The following is a 7483-nucleotide window of genomic DNA, read 5'->3' as shown; positions in this document are numbered from 1 at the left end:
GCTTTCACGTGGCTTAATGTGGAGGTTTTGTCCTCTCCTTTTAATAATACTAGTATACGTACCCGCGCGATGAGCGAAATGTTTTTTTTTATAATTTCCTAATGATTAAAAAAAATTAAATTGTTCATATAAAATTAATTAATTTCTATTGTATAAAATTAACATAGTTCAAAGTCAATGAAATATTAAAAATAATTATTAATAGTGAAATTACAATTCATACTTAATAACAAACTATAATTTTAACTGTTTACATGTTTTGATATAAAAAGAACAATATCAGTATTGATTAATTTTAAAAAAATAATAAATTTTAATATATTAAGTAATTATTAATTCTGTTGTTGGACTTTTAACTTTATATTTTTAATCAATTAAAAGTTGTAATTATATCACTTACCATCCATTTCATTTTCTTAATCTATTAATTCAACTTCATCTGGACTTTTTAAAATAAAATGTCATCTTTCAATTTCATTTTAAACAATAAAAGTACTTAACTTTGTCAATTACAAAACTTCTAATTCTATTACACTCTAATGCGCGAATAATATTAAAATATTATTTTTAATTATTTCAAATTAAAATATCTCGTTTCTCACTGAAATTTTGGTCTATAATATTAAACTTTTTATTTTGATTTATATAACATACTTTTCGATTTAGCAAGTCACCAAAAGAATGAAATATTTATATATTAAGTAAAAACAACTATAAAATGATAATTTAACCCACAAAGAAATTATTTAGTGCGAGTATAAACGTGTATAACTATTTATATCATAAATTTTGAAAGTCTTCTTAAATATTTTAAATTTATACCTATTTCAAATATTTCATATAATAAACTGAAAAGAAGTGAGTAAAAAATATAGGAAATAATTTATTAAAAATCAAATTTTATACGTATAAAATAATTAATGCAGCCATTTGGGCCATTAAAATTAAAATAATTATTCAAAGCACTTAGACAATAAGACCCAAGCCCAATTATCAATGTTAAAGACCCAAGCCCAATTATTAATGTAAGAAATATCTAGAAATAAAATGGCAAGTCTCTTCTTTCTAACCCTAAAGGCAAAAATGAAAAATGGAAAGTGTACACTGTTCTTCTTTTTCTTCACATCTCCGATCTGTTGTCATTACTCTATATTGTTCTGATTTCATCAGCTATCGTATCTAATCAGGTAATATTTTATCATTTCTGAGTTATGTTGTTGTCTTTCTCTCTTGTTTGATCTTAAGCTTCAAACAATCAAAACTTTAAAATAAACTTCTTTAAACCAAATATAATTCAAGTCACCTTAAACTCTCATCAGATGTTATGTATTTAGGTTCGAATGGAGTTATCTTCAAGTTGTGTTCATTGTTTACGGGTGTTTGAGCTCAGATCTGTTAATGGGAAATATATTCCGATATAATACCTTTTAATTACATGATGAGGATGTGATGATGACAAATGAAGTTCTAGAATTAATCGGGACACAGGGTATTGGAGCTTCCCGAATCTTGGCAGGGAAACCTGGTAAGGCATCTCATTTTGCAAACATGGTCTGCAACCATGGTGGTTTGTTTGTCTCTTTTTGCGAGATTTTCTCTCACGGATCTGAGCTCAAGATCAAAGAATTGGGTGAGAAGAACCTTTGTAAGAAGTTGGCCATATTTCTTTGTGAAAATAGATAAAAATTTATTTTTGTTTTAAAAGTGGAAAATGATATTCAGATGTTGGAGTTGTGTTTGGCCACATAATAAATTGGAGTTTGTTTTAAATTTTTTTGTGTAATTTGCTGACTACCTGACCTATTTTGGTGACATTATTTTTAAGGAGAATACTTCTTCATAATTGAACCTCAAGGGTTGTTTGGTAGTTGATTTGGAAGTGAATCATGCATGCCAAGTATAGGGATTACTTTGGAATATAGATATTTAGGTTATCTAGGTTGGTGGCTATTACATTCTGGGGGGCTTTGAGGCTTTGAATCTATATATATAGACAAATATGGACCTTGATTTACTTACTCCACATTAGTTTTTTTATGCAGAAATGAGTTTTCTTTTTCTGTTGTTTGTGTGCTGGTACTGAATACTAATTTGATTCTTTGTTAGAGGCACATCCTGATGTTATACCTGCTAATGGAATAGCTACAAAAGAAATATAAAAAAATGACCTTGCTTACCTCAAGAAAAAGGTAGCCTATTCCCAGCATTACATTTTTCGTACGATGAATGCAATGTTGTCTTAATTTTTTTTTTTCATTGATGAGATTGTGATGCTTATTTTAGTGAGTATTCTACAGGTTGATGCTAGAGCTGATCTTATTATAACTCAACTCTTCTATGATATTGATATTTTCCTCAAATTTGTCAATGATTGCCGCCAAATTGAAACTAATTGCCCCATTGTTCCGGGTATAATGTCCATTAACAATTATAAGGGCTTCTTGCGCATGACTAGATTTTGCAAGACTAAGGTATCCCCATATTCTGGAGTACAGACTTTTCCATATTGTTTATCTGTATGTTTTCTTGTATACTGACGTATCACTTCACTGCTATTGGTAATGCATGGTAACTCCTAAAATATTGATATATTATATTGCCCGAAGTTCAGTTAAGTACCATAAAGTCAGCGCCTTCTTATCTTCAGCCTTAATGTTATTCTTCTCAATGTTGTGTATGTGTGCTTAAGTCTTCCTCAATCACTAATTATTGTTCCTTTTTCATTAATGCACCTAACCCAGCCACTTTGTATAGTTTCCTTGTATGAACAGAGCATTAGTTGATTCTAATAAATGTCCCCGTATGTGAACAAATTAACACATGAAAACTTCTTAAATTAATGTTTTTCTATATATATCAACTACGTACAGGTACAGGAATCTTATTAAAAGAGTTTTAAGAGCTAGACTTATTTATGGGAGCCCAAATATAAACAAAATTGTGAGCTTTGAGTACATGAATCATCAATTGGTGTGGAATGAATTCTTGGTAATCCTTCTTCCATGGCTTTGTCTTCATTCACTTTATTTTTTCAACACATCAGAGATTATATTTTACTCTTGTAGCTCTTCTTTAGAAATGGTTGTTACCTATTGTATTGTATTGATATTCCAAAAGGATGTCTCAAGTTAGGAACTTTTCAAGTGAGATTCCAGTATTTTTCTAAAAAAAGTATTAGCTCAGAAGGAGAAATGAGGTTAATGGAGAGAAGAGATTTTCTGTTAAGGGTGGTTTCTCCTCTCTATTGTGCCAATAATTTTCTTTTAGCTGGTCTACTCGTTAATAAAATAATTTACCTTGTGAAAAAAATGCACATTAAATGTGATGAAACTGTTTCATGTTTGAATCAATAAGTGAAATTTTACTGATGCATTAATTTTCGAACTGTAAAAAATCCTTCCTTCAAACACAGATATCTTCCTGTGTTCACTTGATAGCAATAACAGCCCAGTGGACATGGAAGCCCCAACAAAACTGACGGGAAGAGGCTACGTCATCCTTACCAGTAAAAAATATTCAAGGTGGAGATCAATTTTGCTGCAAAAATCCCAATGCAGGTAATTACAAATGCTCTGCGTAGTCAAGAGTTAGAGAACTCTCAAGAAGCATTGAGAGTCTTGGATATTATTCTAAGGCAGCATGCTGCAAAGCAGTAAGTAGTTATTCTTTTTCTCTCGAGAGTTCAAGTGTCTCATTTTTCTTGCGTTATTTAGTTAATGTTCTTGTATCATGGGGTGCCTTTTTGTTAGACAATCCTTTTTCCACAATGATCCGATGTACAATAAAGTTAGAACTAAGAACCTCTTATAGGTCGAACCACATGGGATCTGTGTGTACTTTGAAACAAATGGTTTCAGATCATTTATTTTCAGTTGCTTGTTCCTTTTACATTGATGTTTAACTGATATTTGCTCGTTCGGAAAATTGAAAAGTACGTAAAACTTATTAGTTTTTTGGGTGAAGAGGCTGAAATACAGTTTTATTGTCATTGTTATTATGATTTTCCTTCCCAGTCCTTATAGCAGTTTTTGACCATTTGTTTTCTACTTTTATATTCAAAAACAATGGTAATAGCAGCCCCAGTGGACATGAAAGTCCCAACGAAACTGACAGGAAGAGGCTACGTCGTCCTTACCAATCAAAGAAAATTCAAGGTGGAGATTAATTTTTCTGCCAAAATCCCAATACAGGCAATTGCAAATGCTCTGCATGGTCAAGAGTCGGGGAACTCTCAAGTAGCATTGAGAGTCTTGGATATTATTCTAAGGTTGTATGCTGCAAAGCAGTGAGTAGTTGTTCTTTTTCTCTCGAGGATTCAAGTGTCTCTATTTTTCTTGCATCATTTAGTTGATGCTCCTGTATCAGGGGGTGCCTGCTTGTTAGACAATCATTTTTCCCAATGATCCAAAGTACAATAAAGTTAGAACTAAGAACCTCTTATAGGTCGAACCACACGGGATCTGTGTGTACTTGAAACAAATGGTTTCAAACTATTTTTTTCAGTTGCTTGTGACTTTTGCATTGATGTTTAACTGATATTTGCTTGTTCATAAATAAGGAAGTTACGTAAAACTTATTAGTTTTTTGGGTGAAGAGGCTGAAATACAGTTTTATTGTCAGTATTATTATACTTTCCCTTGAACTTGACATATATGTTAATATGTGCATCTTTTTTAATGCATTATCCCCTCTTTAAAACTCTAATATTTCTCATGAAATCTGTGTACTTCCTTTTGAGAAGAGTAATAACTGTCGATGGTCAGTATCAGATTGAAATTTATAGTGTACGACCGATTGCTTATGGTGAAGATGTCATTTGTTGTTGCAATTCTGTTACCGAGGAATCTGTTTAGCTTAAGGAGAGAGCCTTTTACCTTTTTCTTTTTGTGGATATTTTTTGTTAAATGGAGATGTTTCATGCTATAGAGTAAAGAAGAGTATGAAGCTTCTGTCTGTTTATGCGGCATTCAGGTTTTCCGTGGAAGTTACCTGAATCTTACAGGTGAAGGGGCTATCTTGAAGGTACATTATCCATCTTACTTTTGAAGAATTCTCTCGGTGTTGGAAACTCCTTAAGCTCGTTTGTCGTTGAGGTTTTTTGGTGTTGTTGAATTGTCAAATTTTGTGCTTAAAAGAAAATGCTTTAATCATTTGAACGGACACCTATTGAAAATGACAGACTTGGATTATTAGTAAATGGTCTACCCCAAGAGAGCAGAGTTGGGCTCCAACAAGAACAAACTTTTAGCAGTTTGTGGTTCCTCCTATCATTCCTACAAACTTTTAGCAGTTTGTGGTTCCTCCTATCATTCCTTTTCGTAGAGACTACATCTATGGCAATTTAGCGGCAATGTGACTTCCAAAGATGTCACTGATTTAGGAACTTGGAGGTCTGAACCAAATCATTTGCAATAACTTTTTTTATTGCATATTCTTGGTCACGGTTTAAGCTGTCTCTTACAAAAGTTTAAGATAAACTGCATGTAGTCCTACTTTGGTAGTGGGAGCTTTCTGCATTATGCTCCCTTTTTTCTACACCGTACTACCAAAAGAAGATTAAAAAATTATACTTCCTATGATTTTCTTACTTGTGGGTTTCAACGTGAGACTGATTTATATCACTAACAGGAGCCGTAGTTCACCAGCTCCTAAACTGTTCATAAACAGTGCACATTTATTCTAGCAGTAACTTAGTAATAAAATGTACTTACAGTTCACTGTAAGTGAAGGTAGTTAATGTTTCCTAAATTTTAATTTTAGCCAAGGAAAACTACTTTTATCTATATGACACCATTGAGATATATTATTAAGTCATATTTCACCTTGGGAATACTGAGAGTTTATTAAGTTATTCCAGTGCCAAAAAATTATATCAATTAGTTATTGTAGCAAAACATGATCAAAAAATAAAAATATGATAGAGAATCATAAAATTACTTATAATAAAGAAAAAATTTATCAAAACATTTCGTTCATAATAAAAAACAATGCTGAAAATAGAAAAGGTTACATCCCATAGAATGTATCTTATTCAAGTCTCCTAAATAATCTGCGACTCATGTTATTTTTTCTTTTTTAATGACTCTTTTTCTTTTACTGCTAAAGAGTTGTGCAGTGGGATCTTCAACAACGTCTACCACAGACGATTCACTCTCAGATCTGCTTCTCTTTGCAGGGCTATTTGAATCAGAGTTCACTTCATTCTCAGCTACAGAATCCTAAAATTTCAGTCAATTAAAATTTTATCAAAATCAGGTATCTTTATGAATTTTAACAAATGATCAATATATCTGCATATAAAGTAGATGAAATTACCGTTAAATCATTGTCTCTAGGTGGGAGTTGCTCATGATTGAACTCTAGATGCTGTGAAAGAAAAATATATCTGCGAGTTGCCATTGTAGTGTTCTAATGGCTTCTGGAAAATGTTTTGAGTGCAAGGAATGCAAGAACTTTCAACTTTGTGACAAGTATGGTCTCATCTCTTTATATACTTGAAGAGTTGTGAAAGTTTTCTAGTTGTTATTGAGCTTGAATGTGGTGTAAAAACTTTTCACGTTGGTAGATAATGTAGTGTTTTTGTTTCTTCTCCACACACACATAGAATGAATCTAAGTCTTACTTTAACGCCAAGTCTATCCTTGATTTCGTGGAAGGGATATCTATGAACTAGAAGCTAGTCCCAACAACACCAACTGTTTGATTATGACTTTATTAATTTATGCCATCTCATGGGAAACCTGATAGATCATATGAAGAAAAGTACATGAGGATGAGATAAACACCGTTAACAAGAGAGAGAAAATGTTCTCCCTTCTCTCTTTTCCTCCCATGATCTCAGCTACTCGTTTGGTGGTTGTATTTGTCTCTTTTTCAGCATGTTATCTTTTGCATGCTATAAACCGACCAATTGGACTGAGCTGATTGTCCATTTCAGAACTCAAGGAATGCTATCGGATAAATAATTTAGCAGACACATTGAAGGAATTCAATGGATCCTCTCAACGTCTATCTTCCTAGATGAGAAACAAAGACCCCGGTGGGAGAACTTTGTGGACCAATTTTTGGTTGCGGTGGAGAGTCCTTATCTTTCCTCCCTCACCCTCCTTCCCTTTCCCCTTTTGGTGAAAGACAGGGTATAATTAATATATTTATTGATTGAAGTGTGCGAAAATTTTTGATGTTGAGAAGGTAAAGAATATTGAGCAAGTCATTTCCAACATAGCAGTTATAAAAATCAAAGTATATTTGACTTGTCCCATGAAAAGTATATCATTTGAAGAAGCTCAGTTTTTTTCTGCACAGATAGATTCCTACTTCCTAGTCCTCTCATTATGTAAATTATGCATTTTTCAGATATAGCGGACTGAGAGATGACATATTGATCAATAAATACACATGGGGAAATTTTAGAACCCCCATCCCCCCCCCCCCGCCCCAGCCACTACGCGCGACGCGCCACACGCTGCACGCCAACAAGCTC

General features: G+C 32.8%; 1 long non-coding RNA gene across 1 annotated transcript in view; it reads left to right on the top strand.

The window, feature by feature from the left end:
• Positions 1–1090: 1090 nt before the first annotated feature.
• Positions 1091–7483, top strand: part of LOC124898728 — a 9750-nt gene continuing 3357 nt past the window's right edge. Inside the window, exons 1-7 of the long non-coding RNA XR_007055461.1 lie at positions 1091–1187; positions 2107–2189; positions 2298–2471; positions 2871–2988; positions 3413–5022; positions 6176–6255; positions 6336–6470. This is a non-coding gene — a long non-coding RNA (uncharacterized LOC124898728). The remainder of the gene's footprint in view (positions 1188–2106; positions 2190–2297; positions 2472–2870; positions 2989–3412; positions 5023–6175; positions 6256–6335; positions 6471–7483) is intronic.

This window comes from Capsicum annuum, chromosome 5 (genome assembly GCF_002878395.1).
Source record: "Capsicum annuum cultivar UCD-10X-F1 chromosome 5, UCD10Xv1.1, whole genome shotgun sequence".
NCBI lineage: Eukaryota > Viridiplantae > Streptophyta > Magnoliopsida > Solanales > Solanaceae > Capsicum > Capsicum annuum.
Note: the sequence above shows the minus strand (reverse complement) of the source record. Positions and strands in the feature narration are given on the sequence as shown.